Here is a 25,846-nt window from a genome sequence, read left to right on the forward strand (position 1 = left end):
TAAGAGTCAAGACCTTAACCATTAGGCCAGAGTAAGAGTTAAGACCTTAACTATTAGGCCAGAGTAAGAGTTAAGACCTTATCCAGAAGGCCAGAGTAAGAGCTAAGACCTTAACCATTAGGCCAGAGTAAGAGTCTAGACCTTAACCATTAGGCCAGAGTAAGAGTCTAATACCTTAACCATTAGGCCAGAGTAAGAGTCAAGACCTTAACCATTAGGCCATAGTAAGAGTCTTAGACTTTAACGATTAGGCCAGAGTAAGAGTTAAGACCTTAACCATTAGGCCAGAGTAAGAGTCTAATCCTTAACCATTAGGCCATAGTAAGAGTTAAGACCTTAACCATTAGGCCAGAGTAAGAGTTAAGACTTTAACCATTAGGCCGGAGTAAGAGTCTAAGACCTTAACCATTAGGCCAGAGTAAGAGTCTAAGACCTTAACCATTAGGCCAGAGTAAGAGCAAAGACCTTAACCAGTAGGCAAGAGTAAGAGTCTAAGACCTTAACCATTAGGCCAGAGTAAGAGTTAAGTTCTTAACTATTAGGCCAGAGTAAGAGTTAAGACCTTAACCATTAGGCCAGAGTACGAGTCTAAGTCCTTAACCAGTAGGCCAGAGTAAGAACAAAGACCTTAACCAGTAGGCAAGAGTAAGAGGCTAAGACCTTAACCATTAGGCCAGAGTAAGAGTTAAGACCTTAACTATTTGGCCAGAGATAGAGTCTAAGACCTTAAGCATTAGGCCAGAGTAAGAGTTAAGACCTTACCATTAGGCCAGAGTCAGAGTTAAGACCTTAACCATTAGGCCAGAGTAAGAGTCAAGACCTTAACCATTTGGCCAGATTAAGAGTCAAGACCTTAACCATTAGGCCAGAGTAAGAGTTAAGACCTTGACCATTAGGCCAGAGTAAAAGTTAAGACCTTATCCAGAAGGCCAGAGTAAGAGCTAAGACCTTAACCATTAGGCCAGAGTAAGAGTCTAGACCTTATCCATTAGGCCAGAGTAAGAGTCTAAGACCTTAACCATTAGGCCAGAGTAAGAGTCTAATCCTTAACCATTAGGACATAGTAAGAGTTAAGACCTTAACCATTAGGCCAGAGTAAGAGTTAAGACCTTAACTATTTGGCCAGAGATAGAGTCTAAGACCTTAAGCATTAGGCCAGAGTAAGAGTTAAGACCTTAACCATTAGGCCAGAGTAAGAGTTAAAACTATAACCAGTAGGCCAGAGTAAGAGTCTAAGACCTTAACCATTAGGCCAGAGTAAGAGTCAAGACTTTAACCATTAGGCCAGAGTAGAGTTAAGACCTTAACGGTTAGGCCAGAGTAAGAGTCTAAGACCTTAACCATTAGGCCAGAGTAAGAGTTAAGACCTTAACCATTAGGCCAGAGTAAGAGTTAAAACCATAACCAGTAGGCCAGAGTAAGAGTCTAAGACCTTAACCATTATGCCAGAGTAAGAGTTAATACCTTAACCATTAGGCCAGAGAAAGAGTATAAGACCTTAACCATTAGGCCAGACTACGAATTAATACCTTAACCATTAGGCCAGAGTAAGAGTTAAGACCTTACCATTAGGCCAGAGTCAGAGTTAAGACCTTAATCATTAGGCCAGAGTAAGTGTCAAGACCTTAACCATTTGGCCAGAGTAAGAGTCAAGACCTTAACCATTAGGCCAGAGTAAGAGTTAAGACCTTAACCATTAGGTCAGACTTAGAGTTAAGACCTTAACCATTAGGCCAGAGTAAGAGTCTAAGACCTTAACCATTAGGCCAGAGTAAGAGTCAAGAACTTAACAATTAGGCCAGTGTAAGAGTTAAGACCTTAAACATTAGGCCAGAGTAAGAGTCTAAGACCTTAACCATTAGGCCAGAATAAGAGTTAAGTTCTTAACCATTAGGCCAGAGTAAGAGTTAAGACCTTAACCATTAGGCCAGAGTACGAGTCAAGAACTTAACAATTAGGCCAGAGTAAGAGTTAAGACCTTAACCAGTAGGCAAGAGTAAGAGTCTAAGACCTTAAGCATTAGGCCAGAATAAGAGTTAAGTTCTTAACCATTAGGCCAGAGTAAGAGTTAAGACCTTAACCATTAGGCCAGAGTACGAGTCTAAGACCTTAACCAGTAGGTCAGAGTAAGAGCAAAGACCTTAACCAGTAGGCAAGAGTAAGAGTCTGAGACCTTAACCATTAGGCCAGAGTAAGAGTCTAAGACCTTAAACATTATGGCAGAGTAAGAGTTAAGACCTTAACCATTAGGCTAAAGTAAGAGTTAAAACCATAACCAGTAGGCCAGAGAAAGAGTATAAGACCATAACCATTAGGCCAGAGTAAGAGTCAACACCTTAACCATTAGTCCAGAGTAAGAGTTAAGACCTTAACCATTAGGCCAGAGTTAGAGTCTAAGACCTTAACCATTAGGCCAGAGTAAGAGTCTAAGACCTTAACCATTAGGCCAGAGTTAGGGTTAAGACCTTAACCATTAGGCCAGACTAAGAGTTAAGACCTTAACCATTAGGCCAGAGTAAGAGCAAAGACCTTAACCAGTAGGCAAGAGTAAGAGTCTAAGACCTTAACCATTAGGCCAGAATAAGAGTTAAGTTCTTAACCATTAGGCCAGAGTAAGAGTTAAGAACTTAAACATTAGGCCAGAGTAAGAGTCTAAGACCTTAACCATTAGGCCAGAGTAAGAGTTAAGACCTTTACCATTAGGCCAGAGTCAGAGTTAAGACCTTAACCATTAGGCCAGAGTAAGAGTCAAGACCTTAACCATTTGGCCAGAGTAAGAGTCAAGACCTTAACCATTAGGCCAGAGTAAGAGTTAGGACCTTAACCATTAGGCCATAGTAAGAGTTAAGATCCTAACCAGTAGGCCAGAGTAAGAGCTAAGACCTTAACCATTAGGCCAGAGTAAGAGTCTAGACCTTAACCAGTAGGCCAGAGTAAGAGTCTAAGACCTTAACCATTAGGCCAGAGTAAGAGTTAAGACCTTTACCATTAGGCCAGAGTACAAATCTAAGACCTTAACCAGTAGACAAGAGTAAGAGTCTAAGACCTTAACCATTAGGCCAGAGTAAGAGTTAGGACCTTAACCATTAGGCCATAGTAAGAGTTAAGATCCTAACCAGTAGGCCAGAGTAAGAGTTAAGACCTTTACCATTAGGCCAGAGTACAAATCTAAGACCTTAACCAGTAGACAAGAGTAAGAGTCTAAGACCTTAACCATTAGGCCAGAGTAAGAGTTAGGACCTTAACCATTAGGCCATAGTAAGAGTTAAGATCCTAACCAGTAGGCCAGAGTAAGAGCTAAGACCTTAACCATTAGGCCAGAGTAAGAGTCTAGACCTTAACCAGTAGGCCAGAGTAAGAGTCTAAGACCTTAACCATTAGGCCAGAGTAAGAGTTAAGACCTTACCATTAGGCCAGAGTCAGAGTTAAGACCTTAACCATTAGGCCAGAGTAAGAGTCAAGACCTTAACCATTTGGCCAGAGTAAGAGTCAAGACCTTAACCATTAGGCCAGAGTAAGAGTTAAGACCTTAACTATTAGGCCAGAGTAAGAGTTAAGACCTTATCCAGAAGGCCAGAGTAAGAGCTAAGACCTTAACCATTAGGCCAGAGTAAGAGTCTAGACCTTAACCATTAGGCCAGAGTAAGAGTCTAATACCTTAACCATTAGGCCAGAGTAAGAGTCAAGACCTTAACCATTAGGCCATAGTAAGAGTCTTAGACTTTAACGATTAGGCCAGAGTAAGAGTTAAGACCTTAACCATTAGGCCAGAGTAAGAGTCTAATCCTTAACCATTAGGCCATAGTAAGAGTTAAGACCTTAACCATTAGGCCAGAGTAAGAGTTAAGACTTTAACCATTAGGCCGGAGTAAGAGTCTAAGACCTTAACCATTAGGCCAGAGTAAGAGTCTAAGACCTTAACCATTAGGCCAGAGTAAGAGCAAAGACCTTAACCAGTAGGCAAGAGTAAGAGTCTAAGACCTTAACCATTAGGCCAGAGTAAGAGTTAAGTTCTTAACTATTAGGCCAGAGTAAGAGTTAAGACCTTAACCATTAGGCCAGAGTACGAGTCTAAGTCCTTAACCAGTAGGCCAGAGTAAGAACAAAGACCTTAACCAGTAGGCAAGAGTAAGAGGCTAAGACCTTAACCATTAGGCCAGAGTAAGAGTTAAGACCTTAACTATTTGGCCAGAGATAGAGTCTAAGACCTTAAGCATTAGGCCAGAGTAAGAGTTAAGACCTTACCATTAGGCCAGAGTCAGAGTTAAGACCTTAACCATTAGGCCAGAGTAAGAGTCAAGACCTTAACCATTTGGCCAGATTAAGAGTCAAGACCTTAACCATTAGGCCAGAGTAAGAGTTAAGACCTTGACCATTAGGCCAGAGTAAAAGTTAAGACCTTATCCAGAAGGCCAGAGTAAGAGCTAAGACCTTAACCATTAGGCCAGAGTAAGAGTCTAGACCTTATCCATTAGGCCAGAGTAAGAGTCTAAGACCTTAACCATTAGGCCAGAGTAAGAGTCTAATCCTTAACCATTAGGACATAGTAAGAGTTAAGACCTTAACCATTAGGCCAGAGTAAGAGTTAAGACCTTAACTATTTGGCCAGAGATAGAGTCTAAGACCTTAAGCATTAGGCCAGAGTAAGAGTTAAGACCTTAACCATTAGGCCAGAGTAAGAGTTAAAACTATAACCAGTAGGCCAGAGTAAGAGTCTAAGACCTTAACCATTAGGCCAGAGTAAGAGTCAAGACTTTAACCATTAGGCCAGAGTAGAGTTAAGACCTTAACGGTTAGGCCAGAGTAAGAGTCTAAGACCTTAACCATTAGGCCAGAGTAAGAGTTAAGACCTTAACCATTAGGCCAGAGTAAGAGTTAAAACCATAACCAGTAGGCCAGAGTAAGAGTCTAAGACCTTAACCATTATGCCAGAGTAAGAGTTAATACCTTAACCATTAGGCCAGAGAAAGAGTATAAGACCTTAACCATTAGGCCAGACTACGAATTAATACCTTAACCATTAGGCCAGAGTAAGAGTTAAGACCTTACCATTAGGCCAGAGTCAGAGTTAAGACCTTAATCATTAGGCCAGAGTAAGTGTCAAGACCTTAACCATTTGGCCAGAGTAAGAGTCAAGACCTTAACCATTAGGCCAGAGTAAGAGTTAAGACCTTAACCATTAGGTCAGACTTAGAGTTAAGACCTTAACCATTAGGCCAGAGTAAGAGTCTAAGACCTTAACCATTAGGCCAGAGTAAGAGTCAAGAACTTAACAATTAGGCCAGTGTAAGAGTTAAGACCTTAAACATTAGGCCAGAGTAAGAGTCTAAGACCTTAACCATTAGGCCAGAATAAGAGTTAAGTTCTTAACCATTAGGCCAGAGTAAGAGTTAAGACCTTAACCATTAGGCCAGAGTACGAGTCAAGAACTTAACAATTAGGCCAGAGTAAGAGTTAAGACCTTAACCAGTAGGCAAGAGTAAGAGTCTAAGACCTTAAGCAATAGGCCAGAATAAGAGTTAAGTTCTTAACCATTAGGCCAGAGTAAGAGTTAAGACCTTAACCATTAGGCCAGAGTACGAGTCTAAGACCTTAACCAGTAGGTCAGAGTAAGAGCAAAGACCTTAACCAGTAGGCAAGAGTAAGAGTCTAAGACCTTAACCATTAGGCCAGAGTAAGAGTCTAAGACCTTAAACATTATGGCAGAGTAAGAGTTAAGACCTTAACCATTAGGCTAAAGTAAGAGTTAAAACCATAACCAGTAGGCCAGAGAAAGAGTATAAGACCATAACCATTAGGCCAGAGTAAGAGTCAACACCTTAACCATTAGTCCAGAGTAAGAGTTAAGACCTTAACCATTAGGCCAGAGTTAGAGTCTAAGACCTTAACCATTAGGCCAGAGTAAGAGTCTAAGACCTTAACCATTAGGCCAGAGTTAGGGTTAAGACCTTAACCATTAGGCCAGACTAAGAGTTAAGACCTTAACCATTAGGCCAGAGTAAGAGCAAAGACCTTAACCAGTAGGCAAGAGTAAGAGTCTAAGACCTTAACCATTAGGCCAGAATAAGAGTTAAGTTCTTAACCATTAGGCCAGAGTAAGAGTTAAGAACTTAAACATTAGGCCAGAGTAAGAGTCTAAGACCTTAACCATTAGGCCAGAGTAAGAGTTAAGACCTTTACCATTAGGCCAGAGTCAGAGTTAAGACCTTAACCATTAGGCCAGAGTAAGAGTCAAGACCTTAACCATTTGGCCAGAGTAAGAGTCAAGACCTTAACCATTAGGCCAGAGTAAGAGTTAGGACCTTAACCATTAGGCCATAGTAAGAGTTAAGATCCTAACCAGTAGGCCAGAGTAAGAGCTAAGACCTTAACCATTAGGCCAGAGTAAGAGTCTAGACCTTAACCAGTAGGCCAGAGTAAGAGTCTAAGACCTTAACCATTAGGCCAGAGTAAGAGTTAAGACCTTTACCATTAGGCCAGAGTACAAATCTAAGACCTTAACCAGTAGACAAGAGTAAGAGTCTAAGACCTTAACCATTAGACAAGAGTTAGGGTTAAGACCTTAACCATTAGGCCAGACTAAGATTTAAGACCTTAACCATTAGGCCAGAGTAAGAGTCTAAGACCTTAACCATTAGGCCAGAGTAAGAGCAAAGACCTTAACCAGTAGGCAAGAGTAAGAGTCTAAGACCTTAACCATTAGGCCAGAGTAAGAGTTAAGTTCTTAAACATTAGGCCAGAGTAAGAGTTAAGACCTTAACCATTAGGCCAGAGTACGAGTCTAAGACCTCGACCAGTAGGCCAGAGTAAGAACAAAGACCTTAACCAGTAGGCAAGAGAAAGAGTCTAAGACTTTAACCATTAGGCCAGAGTAAGAGTTAAGACCTTAACTATTTGGCCAGAGATAGAGTCTAAGACCTTAACCATTAGGCCAGAGTAAGAGTTAAGACCTTACCATTAGGCCAGAGTCAGAGTTAAGACCTTAACCATTAGGCCAGAGTAAGAGTCAAGACCTTAACCATTTGGCCAGAGTAAGATTCAAGACCTTAACCATTAGGCCAGAGTAAGAGTTAAGACCTTAACCATTAGGCCAGAGTAAGAGTTAAGACCTTATCCAGAAGGCCAGAGTAAGAGCTAAGACCTTAACCATTAGGCCAGAGTAAGAGTCTAGACCTTAACTATTAGGCCAGAGTAAGAGTCTAATACCTTAACCATTAGGCCAGAGTAAGAGTCAAGACCTTAACCATTAGGCCATAGTAAGAGTCTTAGACTTTAACGATTAGGCCAGAGTAAGAGTTAAGACCTTAACCATTAGGCCAGAGTAAGAGTCTAATCCTTAACCATTAGGCCATAGTAAGAGTTAAGACCTTAACCATTAGGCCAGAGTAAGCGTTAAGACTTTAACCATTAGGCCGGAAAAAGAGTCTAAGACCTTAACCATTAGGCCAGAGTAAGAGTCTAAGACCTTAACCATTAGGCCAGAGTAAGAGCAAAGACCTTAACCAGTAGGCAAGAGTAAGAGTCTAAGACCTTAACCATTAGGCCAGAGTAAGAGTTAAGTTCTTAACTATTAGGCCAGAGTAAGAGTTAAGACCTTAACCATTAGGCCAGAGTACGAGTCTAAGACCTTAACCAGTAGGCCAGAGTAAGAACAAAGACCTTAACCAGTAGGCAAGAGTAAGAGTCTAAGACCTTAACCATTAGGCCAGAGTAAGAGTTAAGACCTTAACTATTTGGCCAGAGATAGAGTCTAAGACCTTAAGCATTAGGCCAGAGTAAGAGTTAAGACCTTACCATTAGGCCAGAGTCAGAGTTAAGACCTTAACCATTAGGCCAGAGTAAGAGTCAAGACCTTAACCATTTGGCCAGAGTAAGAGTCAAGACCTTAACCATTAGGCCAGAGTAAGAGTTAAGACCTTGACCATTAGGCCAGAGTAAAAGTTAAGACCTTATCTAGAAGGCCAGAGTAAGAGCTAAGACCTTAACCATTAGGCCAGAGTAAGAGTCTAGACCTTATCCATTAGGCCAGAGTAAGAGTCTAAGACCTTAACCATTAGGCCAGAGTAAGAGTCTAATCCTTAACCATTAGGACATAGGAAGAGTTAAGACCTTAACCATTAGGCCAGAGTAAGAGTCTAAGACCTTAACCATTAGGCCAGAGAACGAGTCAAGACCTTAACCATTAGGCCATAGTAAGAGTCTAAGACTTTAACGATTAGGCCAGAGTAAGAGTTAAGACTTTAACCATTAGGCCAGAGAAAGAGTCTAAGACCTTAACCATTAGGCCAGAGTAAGAGTCAAGACTTTAACCATTAGGCCAGAGTAGAGTTAAGACCTTAACCATTAGGCCAGAGTAAGAGTTAAGACCTTAACCATTAGGCCAGAGTACGAGTCTAAGACCTTAACCAGTAGGCCAGAGTAAGAACAAAGACCTTAACCAGTAGGCAAGAGTAAGAGTCTAAGACTTTAACCATTAGGCCAGAGTAAGAGTTAAGACCTTAACTATTTGGCCAGAGATAGAGTCTAAGACCTTAACCATTAGGCCAGAGTAAGAGTTAAGACCTTACCATTAGGCCAGAGTCAGAGTTAAGACCTTAACCATTAGGCCAGAGTAAGAGTTAAGACCTTACCATTAGGCCAGAGTCAGAGTTAAGACCTTAATCATTAGGCCAGAGTAAGTGTCAAGACCTTAACCATTTGGCCAGAGTAAGAGTCAAGACCTTAACCATTTGGCCAGAGTAAGAGTCAAGACCTTAACCATTAGGCCAGAGTAAGAGTTAAGACCTTAACCATTAGGCCAGAGTAAGAGTTAAGACCTTATCCAGAAGGCCAGAGTAAGAGCTAAGACCTTAACCATTAGGCCAAAGTAAGTGTCTAGACCTTAACCATTAGGCCAGAGTAAGAGTCTAAGACCTTAACCATTAGGCCAGAGTAAGAGTCAAGACCTTAACCATTAGGCCATAGTAAGAGTCTTAGACTTTAACGATTAGGCCAGAGTAAGAGTTAAGACCTTAACCATTAGGCCAGAGTAAGAGTCTAATCCTTAACCATTAGGCCATAGTAAGAGTTAAGACCTTAACCATTAGGCCAGAGGAAGAGTTAAGACTTTAACCATTAGGCCGGAGTAAGAGTCTAAGACCTTAACCATTAGGCCAGAGTAAGAGTCTAAGACCTTAACCATTAGGCCAGAGTAAGAGCAAAGACCTTAACCAGTAGGCAAGAGTAAGAGTCTAAGACCTTAACCATTAGGCCAGAGTAAGAGTTAATGTGAGAAGTTGGCCTGGCATATGCTGTTCCTAGTGATAGGGACACCTTGCACCAGTCCAATTCGACTCCTATTGATGATAGGTTTAAGACAACCTTTAAAGAAAGCTATCCTAGTGGTAGCTGTGGAGAGCAGCCTTCAAGCTAAGTCTTGAAGGAGTGTTAAGCTTATTGTTTTACCATAATAACCTCTTGAATAACCAAATGAAAGAGTAGCCCACACAGGTATTGTAGGAGAGTGGCATCGACTGCATAGTTGCCCCCAACTTTTTGCTGATGTTTTGACTGTTTTTATGACTTTAGCCAGGCTGTGGCCCTGCTATCCAGGACCCCAGCCTATCTGCTTCCTCTGACAAACTATGTGGGTACCCTAGGTACCAACCAATTGGATGCTGGGCATGCCCTACCAGTCCCTTGTAGATGGTACCCTAGGTACCCAGGGCATGGGTCCCCCAGTAGGCCTACCAGGGCTGCAGCACTTATTGTGCCACCCTGGGACAGCCACCCAAACTGACACCACCAGGCCACTACTGTAGCCTGGGTAAGGTGGTGCTAGCACCCCTTACAGGGACGTAGGTACCCTATGTCCCATACCATACAACACATATACTCTCATAGGTCACCCCTATGGCAGGCCCTGGTAATCCTACAGGGCTGGGTGCTGAGGTATGTGTGAGGGGGGACCCCTACGTGAGTAGGACCTCTCTGCAACCTTCGTAAAATCGTTACTGGGTTGTTTGTAGTGTAGCCATACCATATACACTTAACCGCATTATAAGTTATTGCGTCATCGCTGTAACTTTGGAATGGCTACACCGAACCATATCGTGTTTGGTGTCAAACATGAAGGAATCATACCCCCAGTCCAGCCATGGGCATGGGGGCACGATTCCCCCTTGCTAGGAGGGTGATATGGGAAAAGCGGTAGAATTTGGAAACCAATTTAAAAGTGCACATGTACCACAAAATGGCTACTGTTCGCCACCTACACGACTCTGGCTGGCTGTTGCTGGGGAAAACCCCAGCCTCGCCATCTGGACAATAGGGCTCCTGTGGCAGGGAGGTGCCAGCACCTCCCCAGACAGGATATGTGGATTGGAACAGGGTGGGTGCACCAAAAGTCCATTCAGAGTTGCACGTAGGCAGCTGCAGAGCCCCAATTCTGCATACACCGCCTGGAACCGGTTCAGGGGCATCCTGCCCCTCGCCCAGGCGGGAAACACACAAAGGGGAGTGGGTGTAGCCACCCTTTCCCGCCTCTACTCTGATTGGTAGGCTCTATTTTGGACCATCCCCTAATCTTGGGGATATATGGGAATAACTTTGCCCTAGAGCCTTAGATTCGTACAGGACTTCACAGAACTGACCTTCGACGAGCTGCTGCCCAGCTGACTGAAGAAATCTCCCTTGGGATAAAGGAGTTATCCCCCTGCTTGGCAGGCACCTAAAAGACTACAAGATACCCGGTTGGAACTTCGTTGCTCTCACGACCTTCGACGCCTTCCAGCAACCTCGAGGTGGGTCTCCAGTGCATCCCAGCGTCCTGTGAGTGTGCCCAGCAAGTCTGAGCACCCTGGACCACGTGGGTGTCGAGATCCCCGCATACCCCGAGACACCGGCCACCTCTTGTCCAGCACACGACCCCGACCAGTGGGGAAGTTGTGCTTTGGCCCATTCTTGAGCCAACCTTCAAGCAGCATTTGTGCCGACTCTCAGCTCCCTGGCCCGCTCCGGTGGCCCGTGGGAGCACTTTTACGCACTCCATTTTGCTGCCTTCCGCGGTCCCTTGTCTCTCGACTTGTGGGCCCTGACGGAGGACAATCTTCCTTTCTAAGAGTTCCCCTGGTTGCTCCAGGCCTGCTCTACGCTCCCTGCAAAGGAGAGCACCCTCAGACCTCGTGGGTCTGCACCAGCAGCTGCTTTGTTCATCTTGCGTGGGTTGCGGTTGCCAATGCTTAGTGGATCCAATCGGGACACTAACACCGCAGCGACCCTCAGCCGACGTGGGACAGTCGCCCTCCAGAAGCTGGCCTTCCTTGAAGCCTCCCGGAGCCCGTGACTGCAGAGCCCAGCTGTACCTTCCACACCTGAAGCACCCGACATCCACGAGCTCCTTCCTGTGAGCTCCCTGGTCACTGTGCTGTGACCCAGACTCTGTCCCCTCTGCTTTCAGGTTCATCTTTGTCTTTTCTTCAACTTTAATCTTCACGACTTCAGCGACACTTCCAGTTAGCAGCAGTTTGGACTCCTTTTCCATAGAAAATCAGCCCGCGACCCGACACCAGAATCGACCTATGCACCCGGCTTCCCTGGGGCAGGTAACAGTGGTACTTCGGTACTTCCGTGGTGGTGGGCTCTCCAAAGCCTTAAGTCTCAAGCCTTAACTTTGTGCTGTTGTTAGAAGTGTCCTTAAACCTTAATTATTCAACCGCGACATTCTCCATAGGCTAACATTGCGATCCCGACAGCAGCTTCTCGCACTGCACACGCCTCCCGTGGGTCCCCTTCCTCTTAACTGTGGGTGGATTCTTAAGGGGCCAGCGATCCTGAATGCCCTAGGCATTGCCTGTAGAATTGTCGTGGTTCTTATACCACTATTTTAGTATATGGTTTGGTCCCCCCCTGGGGCCCATTGATTTCTGTGCTATTTATTGTGTTTAGAAATGCTTGTTTGAATTGTAACTTTGCCACTAGCCACATAAAGTGACTGTGGGATTCTGTCTAGAATAAATACATATATTTTATATATATACCTGTGTGGGCTACTCTTTCATTTGGTTATTCAAGAGGTTATTATGGTAAAACAATAAGCTTAACACTCCTTCAAGACTTAGCCTGAAGGCTGCTCTCCACAGCTACCACTAGGATAGCTTTCTTAAAGGTTGTCTTAAACCTATCATCAATAGGAGTCGAATTGGACTGGTGCAAGGTGTCCCTATAACTAGGAACAGCATATGCCAGGCCAACTTCTCACATTGGTGTGCAGCGGTTGGATTCAAGCTTGCCATTGTTTTACCAGATAACACATTGAATTTCTAAAGTGAAAGCCACAAGGTACCAAAGGTACATATAAATTCAAGCTAGAATACAATAAGTTCTACTGAACTTGGAGTTGTGTGTAGAGGGTCTAGCACACCTTGACTACAACTCAAGAGAGGGTTCAGTAGGCCACACTTAGTGTAGGTAGATACATCACTACACTAAACATGTCTTCAAGTGGCACTAAGGCTATGGAAGGACCCCAGAGGGTCCCAGTAGATAAGTATGATAATTTCACCTTTGCTGAGCTCAGGGAAATGTGCACCCTTAGGAGACTGAAGACAGAAAGAGGTGCCAACACAAAACGTCTCAAGGAGATCCTGCTCATAGCAGACTTTATGGAGTCCATAGGATCCAGAGGGACGGACAACGTGGGTGGGCACCCCTCAGAAGAGGACACTCCCAGAGTGGAATCTGAAGAGGAACAGGAAGAGGATGAAAATCCTGACCTGGAAGACACAGACCACTCACAGCATGGAGGTGATGGCCCAAGAGGCACTCCCTCCACCCTTAAAAGGAGAGTGGTGGACCCCAGAAGGAACAGATCCCCCTCAGTGGGATCCAACCATTCTAGGGGATCCAAAGGGTCCTCTGCCTCTTCTCAGAGAAGAGAAACCTCTCATGAGAGGAAATGCAGACTGATCAAATTTGAGCAGGCTAAGCTTGAGCTTAAAAGAGAACAGTTAGCATTGGACAGGGAAACCCTGGAGCTTCAGAAAGCTTCAAGAAAGTGGGGTCTAGAGATCCCTGGTGGCAGTAAGGAAACCCCTAGAGTTAGAGAGAAAGTCCCTGACAATAGGAACCTCCACAAGATTGTGCCCCCCTATCAGAATGGGGATGATATCCACAAATGGATATCTGCTCTTGAAAGGGCCTGTAGAGTACAGAGGGTCCCAGTAGAGCAGTGGGCAGCAATCCTGTGGCTCTCCTTTTCAGATAAAGGGAGAGACAAGCTCCTCTCTGTAAGAGAAGAGGATGCTGATGATTATTATATCCTGAAAGATGCTTTAATAGATGGGTTTGGCTTAACCACTGATCAGTACAGACTTAAGTTCAGAGACACCCAGAAAGCACAAAATCAGGATTGGGTAGACTTTGTGGATTGTGCAACCAAGGCACTGGAAGGTTGGTTAACTGGCAGCAAAGTAGATGATTATACAGGATTATACAATCTCATAATGAGGGAGCAGATCCTTAACAACTGTCAGAACCAGCTCTTACATCAGCACCTGGTGGACTCTGATCTGACCTCTCCCCAAGAATTGGGAAAGAAGGCAGACAAATGGGTCAGAACCAGGATTAAGCAAAAGGTCCAGCCCTTGGGAGGTGCAACTAAAAAAGAAGATGCCAAAAACTCTGACAAGGGTGGGGAAAAAGGAAAAGACCAGCAGTCTTCAACAGGCCCCCAAAAAGCAGCTTCTGAGACTACCAAGAAAAACAAATCCAAACAACCAAGGAAGCCATGGTGTAAGTACTGTAAACAGACTACCCATTGGACTTCAGACTGTAATAAGGCCAAAGACTCCACAAGCACCACACCAGCCCCTAAGGCTCCTGTTCCCCCTAGTACAGTTACAGGTGTGGGTGCACAGAACAAGGGCATAGTAGGGTTGACCCTGGGATCTGGAGAGGACTCTGGCCTAGTCAGAACTCCTACTCAGGCTGTGCTAGTTTGTGATGGGGACTTGTCCCTGTTTGTGAGCCCCAGTGGTCTGGGCAAATACAGACAACAGCCAACCATAAATGGAAGGGAGTCACTAGCTTACAGGGATACAGGGGCCAGTGTCACTATGGTGACTAAGGACCTTGTGGACCCTAACCAGATCATACTTGGAGAGACATACCAAGTGACCAATGCTAGCAACGTTAGTACAGACCATGCTCTAGCTGTTGTGAACTTCTCCTGGGGAGGGGTAACTGGCCTCAAGAAAGTTGTGGTGAGTGCAGACCTACCTGTTGAATGTTTACTAGGGAATGATTTGGAGACCTCAGCATGGGCTGAGGTGGAGCTAAGTACCCATGCAGCAATGTTGGGTATATCAGCAGAAGTATTTGCCCTGACAAGGTCAAAAGCAAAGCTGACAGGAACTGAACAGGCCTTGGATCCTGGAAAAATGGACCAAGGGCCTTCCAAGAGGAGGAGTAGCAGGGGTAAGGCCGAGCCTTCCCCCCAGGATCAGTCTGTAGAAACTCTTTTAGCAGAAGAGGATCTAGCTCCTGAAGAAGGAACTGCCCCAGAGGAACTGGAACCTGATCAGGTTGAGTTCTTGGGGGCAGGGGGACCTTCTAGGGCAGACTTAAGCCTGGAGCAGCAGAGCTGCCCCACTCTTGAACCCCTCAGACAGCAAGCTGCTGCTGAGGCTGCAGGGGATGCCAGTGGGACCCATAAGATTTATTGGGATGAAGGGCTCCTTTACTCTGAGGGTCGAGACCCCAAGCCTGGTGCAGCCAGGAGGTTGGTCATACCTCAGAAGTTTAGGAGCTTCCTGCTCACACTGGCCCATGATATCCCCTTAGCAGGACACCTGGGCCAAAATAAGACTTGGGACAGAATTGTCCCACACTTTCATTGGCCCCACATGAGTGAAGACTGTAAGAGCTTTTGCAGCTCTTGCATTACCTGCCAAGCAAGTGGCAAGGCAGGTAAATCCACCAAGGCCCCCCTGATACCATTACCTGTGGTGGGGGTGCCCTTTGAGCGGGTGGGGATTGACATCGTTGGTCCCTTAGACCCCCCAACAGCATCTGGGCACAGGTTCATTCTAGTGGTAGTGGATCATGCCACTAGATACCCAGAAGCTATTCCCCTTAGGACCATCACAGCTCCTGTGGTGGCAAGGGCCCTCCTTGGAGTTTTCTCCAGGGTGGGGTTCCCTAAGGAGGTATTGTCTGACAGAGGTACAAACTTTATGAGTAGTTACCTGAAGGCAATGTGGAAGGAGTGTGGGGTTAACTACAAGTTCACCACCCCTTACCATCCTCAATGCAATGGTCTTGTTGAAAGGTTCAACAAGACCCTAAAGGGTATGATTAAAGGACTACCAGAAAAGCTTAGGCGAAAATGGGATGTTCTTCTGCCCTGCCTTCTCTTTGCATACAGAGAGGTGCCACAGAAGGGGGTTGGCTACAGCCCCTTTGAACTTCTGTTTGGCCATCCTGTTAGAGGGCCACTTTGTCTAGTGAAGGAGGGATGGGAGCAACCTCTCAAACCCCCTAAACAGGACATAGTGGACTACGTACTTGGTCTCCGCTCCCGGATGGCTGAGTATATGAAGAAGGCAACTAAAAACCTGGAGGCAAGTCAGGAATTACAGAAAGCCTGGCATGACCAAAAGGCTGTCCTGGTGGTGTACCAGCCAGGACAGAAGGTATGGGTGTTGGAGCCAGTGGCCCCAGCAGCTCTCCAAGATAAGTGGAGTGGACCCCATACCATTTTGGAGAAAAAGGGAGAGGTTACCTACCTGGTAGACCTTGGCACTCCCAGAAGTCCCCACAGGGTACTTCATGTGAATAGATTGAAAGCATATGTGGACAGGGCTGACATGGGCTTGCTCATGGCAACAGATGAGGGACAGGAGGAAGAGAGTGACCCTCTCCCAGACCTGCTCTCTCAGAACCCTGACGATGGGTCAGTTGATGGAGTAGCCTTGGCAGGCAGCCTCACTGCCCAGCAGCAAGCAGATTGTAGACAGGTTCTACAAAGATACAGACATATGTTTTCTCTGACTCCTAGTCAGACCACCTGGTGCACTCACGAAGTGGACACTGGGGACAGTCTGCCTGTCAAGAATAAGATCTACAGGCAACCTGACCATGTCAGGGACTGCATACGGACTGAAGTCCAAAAGATGTTGGAGTTGGGAGTAATTGAGCCCTCAGATAGCCCTTGGGCTAGCCCAGTAGTCCTAGTACCAAAACCTCACACCCAGGGTGGTAAGAGAGAGATGAGGTTTTGTGTAGACTACAGGGGTCTCAATGCAGTCACTAAGACTGATGCTCATCCAATTCCCAGAGCAGATGAGCTCATAGATAGGTTGGCCTCAGCCAAATATCTGAGCACATTTGATCTGACAGCTGGCTACTGGCAGATAAGGTTAGCTGAGTCTGCAAAAGCCAAAACTGCATTTTCTACCCCTAGTGGGCATTATCAATTTATTGTGATGCCCTTTGGTTTGAAAAATGCACCTGCCACTTTTCAAAGGTTGGTGAACCAAGTCCTCTCAGGCCTGGAAGACTTTAGTGCAGCATATCTAGATGATATTGCTGTCTTTAGCTCCACCTGGGAAGATCACCTGATCCACCTGAGGGAAGTTTTAGAAGCCCTGCAGAAGGCTGGGCTCACTATCAAGGCTACTAAGTGCCAGATAGGGCAGAGTCAGGTTGTATACCTGGGACACCTTGTAGGAGGAGGCCAGGTTCAACCTTTACAGAGCAAAATCCAGACCATCATGGACTGGGTTGCTCCAACCACCCAGACTCAGGTTCGAGCTTTCTTGGGCCTGACTGGTTATTATAGGAGATTTGTGAAAGGATATGGATCCATAGTGACCCCCTTGAATGATCTCACCTCCAAGAGGATGCCCAAAAAGGTTCAGTGGACTGTCAGCTGTCAGAAAGCTTTTGATGACCTTAAACAGGCAATGTGCTCTGCTCCAGTGCTCCAAAGCCCCAACTACTCCAAAGAATTCATAGTTCAAACTGATGCTTCAGAGGTGGGGGTAGGTGCTGTGTTATCACAACTGAATGAGGAGGGCCAGGATCAACCAGTAGCTTTCATTAGCAGAAGGTTGACCCCCAGAGAGAAACGTTGGTCAGCCATAGAGAGGGAGGCCTTTGCTGTGGTCTGGGCCCTGAAGAAGCTGAGGCCATACTTGTTTGGTACTCACTTCATTGTTCAGACAGACCATAAGCCCCTCCTATGGCTAAAACAGATGAAGGGTGAAAACCCCAAACTACTCAGGTGGTCCATTTCCCTACAGGGGATGGACTATACAGTGGAACATAGACCTGGGAGCAACCATGCCAATGCAGATGGCCTCTCCAGATATTTCCACTTAGAACATGAAGACTCAACTGGTCAAGGTTAGTTTAATGTCCCTGCGTTTGGGGGGGGGTTGTGTAGGAGAGTGGCATCGACTGCATAGTTGCCCCCAACTTTTTGCTGATGTTTTGACTGTTTTTATGACTTTAGCCAGGCTGTGGCCCTGCTATCCAGGACCCCAGCCTATCTGCTTCCTCTGACAAACTATGTGGGTACCCTAGGTACCAACCAATTGGATGCTGGGCATGCCCTACCAGTCCCTTGTAGATGGTACCCTAGGTACCCAGGGCATGGGTCCCCCAGTAGGCCTACCAGGGCTGCAGCACTTATTGTGCCACCCTGGGACAGCCACCCAAACTGACACCACCAGGCCACTACTGTAGCCTGGGTAAGGTGGTGCTAGCACCCCTTACAGGGACGTAGGTACCCTATGTCCCATACCATACAACACATATACTCTCATAGGTCACCCCTATGGCAGGCCCTGGTAATCCTACAGGGCTGGGTGCTGAGGTATGTGTGAGGGGGGACCCCTACGTGAGTAGGACCTCTCTGCAACCTTCGTAAAATCGTTACTGGGTTGTTTGTAGTGTAGCCATACCATATACACTTAACCGCATTATAAGTTATTGCGTCATCGCTGTAACTTTGGAATGGCTACACCGAACCATATCGTGTTTGGTGTCAAACATGAAGGAATCATACCCCCAGTCCAGCCATGGGCATGGGGGCACGATTCCCCCTTGCTAGGAGGGTGATATGGGAAAAGCGGTAGAATTTGGAAACCAATTTAAAAGTGCACATGTACCACAAAATGGCTACTGTTCGCCACCTACACGACTCTGGCTGGCTGTTGCTGGGGAAAACCCCAGCCTCGCCATCTGGACAATAGGGCTCCTGTGGCAGGGAGGTGCCAGCACCTCCCCAGACAGGATATGTGGATTGGAACAGGGTGGGTGCACCAAAAGTCCATTCAGAGTTGCACGTAGGCAGCTGCAGAGCCCCAATTCTGCATACACCGCCTGGAACCGGTTCAGGGGCATCCTGCCCCTCGCCCAGGCGGGAAACACACAAAGGGGAGTGGGTGTAGCCACCCTTTCCCGCCTCTACTCTGATTGGTAGGCTCTATTTTGGACCATCCCCTAATCTTGGGGATATATGGGAATAACTTTGCCCTAGAGCCTTAGATTCGTACAGGACTTCACAGAACTGACCTTCGACGAGCTGCTGCCCAGCTGACTGAAGAAATCTCCCTTGGGATAAAGGAGTTATCCCCCTGCTTGGCAGGCACCTAAAAGACTACAAGATACCCGGTTGGAACTTCGTTGCTCTCACGACCTTCGACGCCTTCCAGCAACCTCGAGGTGGGTCTCCAGTGCATCCCAGCGTCCTGTGAGTGTGCCCAGCAAGTCTGAGCACCCTGGACCACGTGGGTGTCGAGATCCCCGCATACCCCGAGACACCGGCCACCTCTTGTCCAGCACACGACCCCGACCAGTGGGGAAGTTGTGCTTTGGCCCATTCTTGAGCCAACCTTCAAGCAGCATTTGTGCCGACTCTCAGCTCCCTGGCCCGCTCCGGTGGCCCGTGGGAGCACTTTTACGCACTCCATTTTGCTGCCTTCCGCGGTCCCTTGTCTCTCGACTTGTGGGCCCTGACGGAGGACAATCTTCCTTTCTAAGAGTTCCCCTGGTTGCTCCAGGCCTGCTCTACGCTCCCTGCAAAGGAGAGCACCCTCAGACCTCGTGGGTCTGCACCAGCAGCTGCTTTGTTCATCTTGCGTGGGTTGCGGTTGCCAATGCTTAGTGGATCCAATCGGGACACTAACACCGCAGCGACCCTCAGCCGACGTGGGACAGTCGCCCTCCAGAAGCTGGCCTTCCTTGAAGCCTCCCGGAGCCCGTGACTGCAGAGCCCAGCTGTACCTTCCACACCTGAAGCACCCGACATCCACGAGCTCCTTCCTGTGAGCTCCCTGGTCACTGTGCTGTGACCCAGACTCTGTCCCCTCTGCTTTCAGGTTCATCTTTGTCTTTTCTTCAACTTTAATCTTCACGACTTCAGCGACACTTCCAGTTAGCAGCAGTTTGGACTCCTTTTCCATAGAAAATCAGCCCGCGACCCGACACCAGAATCGACCTATGCACCCGGCTTCCCTGGGGCAGGTAACAGTGGTACTTCGGTACTTCCGTGGTGGTGGGCTCTCCAAAGCCTTAAGTCTCAAGCCTTAACTTTGTGCTGTTGTTAGAAGTGTCCTTAAACCTTAATTATTCAACCGCGACATTCTCCATAGGCTAACATTGCGATCCCGACAGCAGCTTCTCGCACTGCACACGCCTCCCGTGGGTCCCCTTCCTCTTAACTGTGGGTGGATTCTTAAGGGGCCAGCGATCCTGAATGCCCTAGGCATTGCCTGTAGAATTGTCGTGGTTCTTATACCACTATTTTAGTATATGGTTTGGTCCCCCCCTGGGGCCCATTGATTTCTGTGCTATTTATTGTGTTTAGAAATGCTTGTTTGAATTGTAACTTTGCCACTAGCCACATAAAGTGACTGTGGGATTCTGTCTAGAATAAATACATATATTTTATATATATACCTGTGTGGGCTACTCTTTCATTTGGTTATTCAAGAGGTTATTATGGTAAAACAATAAGCTTAACACTCCTTCAAGACTTAGCCTGAAGGCTGCTCTCCACAGCTACCACTAGGATAGCTTTCTTAAAGGTTGTCTTAAACCTATCATCAATAGGAGTCGAATTGGACTGGTGCAAGGTGTCCCTATAACTAGGAACAGCATATGCCAGGCCAACTTCTCACAGGTATATATATAAAATATATGTATTTATTCTAGACAGAATCCCACAGTCACTTTATGTGGCTAGTGGCAAAGTTACACTTCAAACAAGCATTTATAAACACAATAAATAGCACAGAAATCAATGTGCCCCAGGGGGGGACCAAACCATATACTAAAATAGTGGTATAAGAACCACGACAATTCTACAGGCAATGCCTAGGGCATTCAGGATCGCTGGCCCCTTAAGAATCCACCCACAGTTAAGAGGAAGGGGACCCACGGGAGGCGTGTGCAGTGCGAGAAGTTGCTATCGGGATCGCAATGTTAGCCTATGGAGAATGTCGCGGTTGAATAATTAAGGTTTAAGGACACTTCTAACAACAGTACAAAGTTAAGGCTTGAGACTTAAGGCTTTGGAGAGCCCACCACCACGGAAGTACCGAAGTACCACTGTTACCTGCCCCAGGGAAGCCGGGTGCATAGGTCGATTCTGGTGTCGGGTCGCGGGCTGATTTTCTATGGAAAAGGAGTCCAAACTGCTGCTAGCTGGAAGTGTCGATGAAGTCGTGAAGATTAAAGTTGAAGAAAAGACAAAGATGAACCTGAAAGCAGAGGGGACAGAGTCTGGGTCACAGCACAGTGACCAGGGAGCTCACAGGAAGGAACTCGTGGATGTCGGGTGCTTCAGGTGTGGAAGGTACAGCTGGGCTCTGCAGTCACGGGCTCCGGGAGGCTTCAAGGAAGGCCAGCTTCTAGAGGGCGACTGTCCCACATCGGCTGAGGGTCGCTGCGGTGTTAGTGTCCCGATTGGATCCACTAAGCATTGGCAACCGCAACCCACGCAAGATGAACAAAGCAGCTGCTGGTGCAGACCCACGAGGTCTGAGGGTGCTCTCCTTTGCAGGGAGCGTAGAGCAGGCCTGGAGCAACCAGGGGAACTCTTGGAAAAGAAGATTGTCCTCTGTCAGGGCCCACAAGTCGAGGGACAAGGGACTGCGGAAGGCAGCAAAATGGAGTGCGTAAAAGGGCTCCCACGGGCCACCGGAGCGGGCCAGGGAGCTGAGAGTCGGCACAAATGCTGCTTGATGGTTGGCTCAAGAATGGGCCAAAGCACAACTTCCCCAATGGTCGGGGTCGTGGGCTGGACAAGAGGTGGCTGGTGTCTCGGGGTATGCGGGGATCTCGACACCCACGTAGTCCAGGGTGCTCAGACTTGCTGGGCACACTCACAGGACGCTGGGATGCACTGGAGACCCACCTAGAGGTTGCTGGAAGGCGTCGAAGGTCGTGAGAGCAACAAAGTTCCAACCGGGTATCTTGTAGTCTTTTAGGTGCCTGCCAAGCAGGGGGATAACTCCTTTATCCCAAGGGAGATTTCTTCAGTCAGCTGGGCAGCAGCTTGTCAAAGGTCAGTTCTGTGAAGTCCTGTACGAATCTAAGGCTCTAGGGCAAAGTTATTCCCATATATCCCCAAGATTAGGGGATGGTCCAAAAGAGAGCCTACCAATCAGAGTAGAGGCGGGAAAGGGTGGCTACACCCACTCCCCTTTGTGTGTTTCCCGCCTGGGCGAGGGGCAGGACGCCCCTGAACCGGTTCCAGGCGGTGTATGCAGAATTGGGGCTCTGCAGCTGCCTACGTGCAACTCTGAAAGGACATTTGGTGCACCCACCCTGTTCCAATCCACATATCCTGTCTGGGGAGGTGCTGGCACCTCCCTGCCACAGGAGCCCTATTGTCCAGATGGCGAGGCTGGGGTTTTCCCCAGCAACAGCCAGCCAGAGTCGTGTAGGTGGCGAACAGTAGCCATTTTGGGGTACATGTGCACTTTTAAATTGGTGTCCAAATTCTACCGCTTTTCCCATATCACCCTCCTAGCAAGGGGGAATCGTGCCCCCATGCCCATGGCTGGACTGGGGGTATGATTCCTTCATGTTTGACACCAAACACGATATGGTTCTGTGTAGCCATTCCTAAGTTACAGCGATGACGCAATAACTTATAATGCGGTTAAGAGTATATGGTATGGCTACACTACAAACAACCCAGTAATGATTTTACGAAGGTTGCAGGGAGGTCCTACTCATGTAGGGGTCCCCCCTCACACATACCTCAGCACCCAGCCCTGTAGGATTACCAGGGCCTGCCATAGGGGTGACCTACGAGAGTATATGTGTTGTATGGTATGGGACATAGGGTACCTACATCCCTGTAAGGGGTGCTAGCACCACCTTACCCAGGCTACAGTAGTGGCCTGGTGGTGTCAGTTTGGGTGGCTGTCCCAGGGTGGCATAATAAGTGCTGCAGCCCTGGTAGGCCTACTGGGGGACCCATGCCCTGGGTACCTAGGGTACCATCTACAAGGGACTGGTAGGGCATGCCCAGCATCCAATTATGTTTGTACCTAGAGTACTCACAACAGTTTTAGGGAGAAAGCAGATAGGCTGGGGTCCTGGATAGCAGGATCCCAGCCAGACTAGTCAAAAACCACTTAAATACTAGGCAAAAAGTTGGGGGCAACCATTAGTCAGATTCCACTCTCCTACATAACCCCCCCCCCCCCCAAACGAAAGGAGATAAGGCAAACCTTGTCCAGATAAGCCTTTATTTCCTGAGTGGCCATATAAGGAAGAACCTGTACTAACATGGTTGCTCCCTGTGTCATGGTCCACTTGGGAAATCCTACCCCAAGGGGTTCTAGAGTTTCTCCAAAGTCTAGGGAAATTACCTGTATTGGTTTTTGGGTCAGAGGTGGGCTGGTGGGGTGTCTGAGTCTGGGAGTGAGACCCTACGTGGGTTGGTCTCAACCTCCTCAGATCACTGGCCACTATGGAAGCATTTCTGCCCATGACTGTGTCATATCTGGCCCTAAGGGTCAACCTCTGGCTGCCTACAGCTGGGGGTTGGATCCCTTTGGCTGGAATAGTGGAGGGCACTGGAAGGTTTGGGGCAGCTAGGCCCCAGGTTTCCCTGTGCTCAACAACATCCATTTGAGGGGTGCCTATACCTAGGGGTAAGGGGGATCCCTCAGTTTGTAGAGGAATATTCACCTGGCTGAAACTACTCTGCTGGGTGTCCCTAATCTGCTGATGAGGGGGTTCCTCTGGGCAGGGGCCCAATAAGGGTCCACTGACCTCCCTGACCTCTGCAGCCCTGGGCTGACTGAGGCAGGGTAGAGAGGGGCAGGATACCTGCTCCAGACTGGGTACCACCTTGGAAGGATCCCTTGCCATCAGAGAGGTGGGCAGGTCAGGCCTGTCCACTCCTGCGGCAGTTACTTCACAAGGGGCAGGATCAGTTCCCTGAGAAACTTGACCCTTACCTGTAGTCTGGTGGGGGGAGGACTGTTCCTCTTCCCCTATCCTCTCTGTTTGGGTAGAGTGATCCATAGTTTCAGGCTTCACTCTTTCTATTTTCTCCTGGGGTGGAGGTGAGGCCCTCAGGGTCTCATCCACTTCCTCAGGGATTCCTACCATTTTCAAATGGGCCTTGTGGTCAACCTCAGCCCAGGCTGAGATTTCTAGATCATTCCCCAGTAGACAATCTACAGGCAAGTTTGGGGACACTGCCACTCTCTTGGGGCCAGTGACCCCTCCCCAGCTGAGATTTATCACTGCCATGGGATGATCTGTCCTGATTCCATCTATGTTGGTCACCTGGTAGCTAAACCCAGGTAAAAGCTGATCTAGGGGCACTAACCTCTTGGTCACCATGGTGACACTGGCCCCTGTGTCCCTATAGGCCACAGCCTTCTGACCATTGATTATTGGTTCTTGTCTGTACCTGCCCAGAATACTGGGGCTCATGGTAAAGTTGGCAAACCCCATGCCCCCATCACAGACCATAGTTGCTTGAGTAGGGGACCTGGATAGGCCAGAGTCCCCCTGAGTTCCCCAAGAAATCCCAACTAAGTTTTTGGGTGCACTCCCACCACCTGGGGGATTACTACTAGTAGTAACAGGAGGTGTTGGAGCTGATTTTGGAGGAACATTCTCTTTATTGCCATTCTTTGGACAGCTGGAGTCAGTTTTCCAGTGGCCAGGTTTCTTACACACATGACAATATGGTTTCTTGTTATTAGAGGAAGTATTTTGGGACCCACCCCCAGCACTGGGTTGTTGGGGCCCTTCAGAGGACTTTTCTTGTTTATCATCCCCACCTTTCTCTTTGGGCTTAGTGGAATCCTTCTTCTGGTCACCAACTTGGTTCTTAGGCCTAATCCTGGTTCTGACCCATTTGTCTGCCTTCTTTCCCAATTCTTGGGGAGAGGTCAGATCAGAGTCCACCAGGTGCTGGTGTAAAAGTTGGTTCTGACAATTATTAAGAATCTGCTCCCTCATAATGAGATTATTCAATCCTTGATAATCATTAACTTTACTGCCATTTAACCAACCTTCCAGTGCCTTGGTTGCACAATCCACAAAGTCTACCCAATCTTGATTCTGTGCTTTCTGGGTGTCTCTGAACTTAAGTCTGTATTGATCAGTGGTTAAGCCAAACCCATCTATTAAAACAGCTTTCAAGATATAATAATCATCAGCATCCTCTTCTCTTACAGAGAGGAGCTTGTCTCTACCTTTATCTGAAAAGGAGAGCCACAGGATTGCTGCCCACTGCTCTACTGGGACCCTCTGTACTCTACAGGCCCTTTCCAGAGCAGATATCCATTTGTGGATATCATCCCCATTCTGATAGGGGGGCACAATCTTGTGGAGGTTCCTATTGTCAGGGACTTTCTCTCTAACTCTAGGGGTTTCATCACTGCCACCAGGGATCTCTAGACCCCACTTTCTTGAAGCTTTCTGAAGCTCCAGGGTTTCCCTGTCCAATGCTAACTGTTCTCTTTTAAGCTCAAGCTTAGCCTGCTCAAATTTGATCAGTCTGCATTTCCTCTCATGGGAGGATTCTCTTCTCTGAGAAGAGGCAGAGGACCCTTTGGATCTCCTAGAATGGTTGGATCCCACTGAGGGGGATCTGTTCCTTCTTGGATCCACCACTCTCCTTTTAAGGGTGGAGGGAGTGCCTCTTGAGCCATCACCTCCATGCTGTGAGTGGTCTGTTTCTTCCAGTTCAGGATTTTCATCCTCTTCCTGTTCCTCATCAGAGTCCACTCTGGGAGTGTCCTCTTCTGAAGGATGCCCACCCACTCTGTCTGTCCCTCTGGACCCTATGGATTCCATAAAGTCTGCTATGAGCAGGATTTCCCTGAGACGTTGTGTGTTGGCACCTTTGTTTGTCTTCAGTTTTCTAAGGGTGCACATTTCCCTGAGCTCTGCAAAGGAGAAATTATCATACTTATCGACTGGGACCCTCTGGGGTCCTTCCATAGCCTTAGTGGCACCTGCACCTGAAGACATGTTTAGTGTAGTGATGTATCTACCTACACTAAGTGTGGCCTACTGAACCCTCTCTTGAGTTGTAGTCAAGGTGTGCTAAACCCTCTACACACAACTCCAAGTTCAGTAGAACTTATTGTATTCTAGCTTGAATTTATATGTACCTTTGGTACCTTGTGGCTTTCACTTTAGAAATTCAATTTGTTATCTGGTAAAACAATGGCTAGCTTGAATCCAACCGCTGCACACCAATGTGAGAAGTTGGCCTGGCATATGCTGTTCCTAGTTATAGGGACACCTTGCACCAGTCCAATTCGACTCCTATTGATGATAGGTTTAAGACAACCTTTAAAGAAAGCTATCCTAG

Source organism: Triturus cristatus, chromosome 11, assembly GCF_964204655.1.
Source record: "Triturus cristatus chromosome 11, aTriCri1.1, whole genome shotgun sequence".
Classification (NCBI taxonomy): Eukaryota; Metazoa; Chordata; class Amphibia; order Caudata; family Salamandridae; genus Triturus; species Triturus cristatus.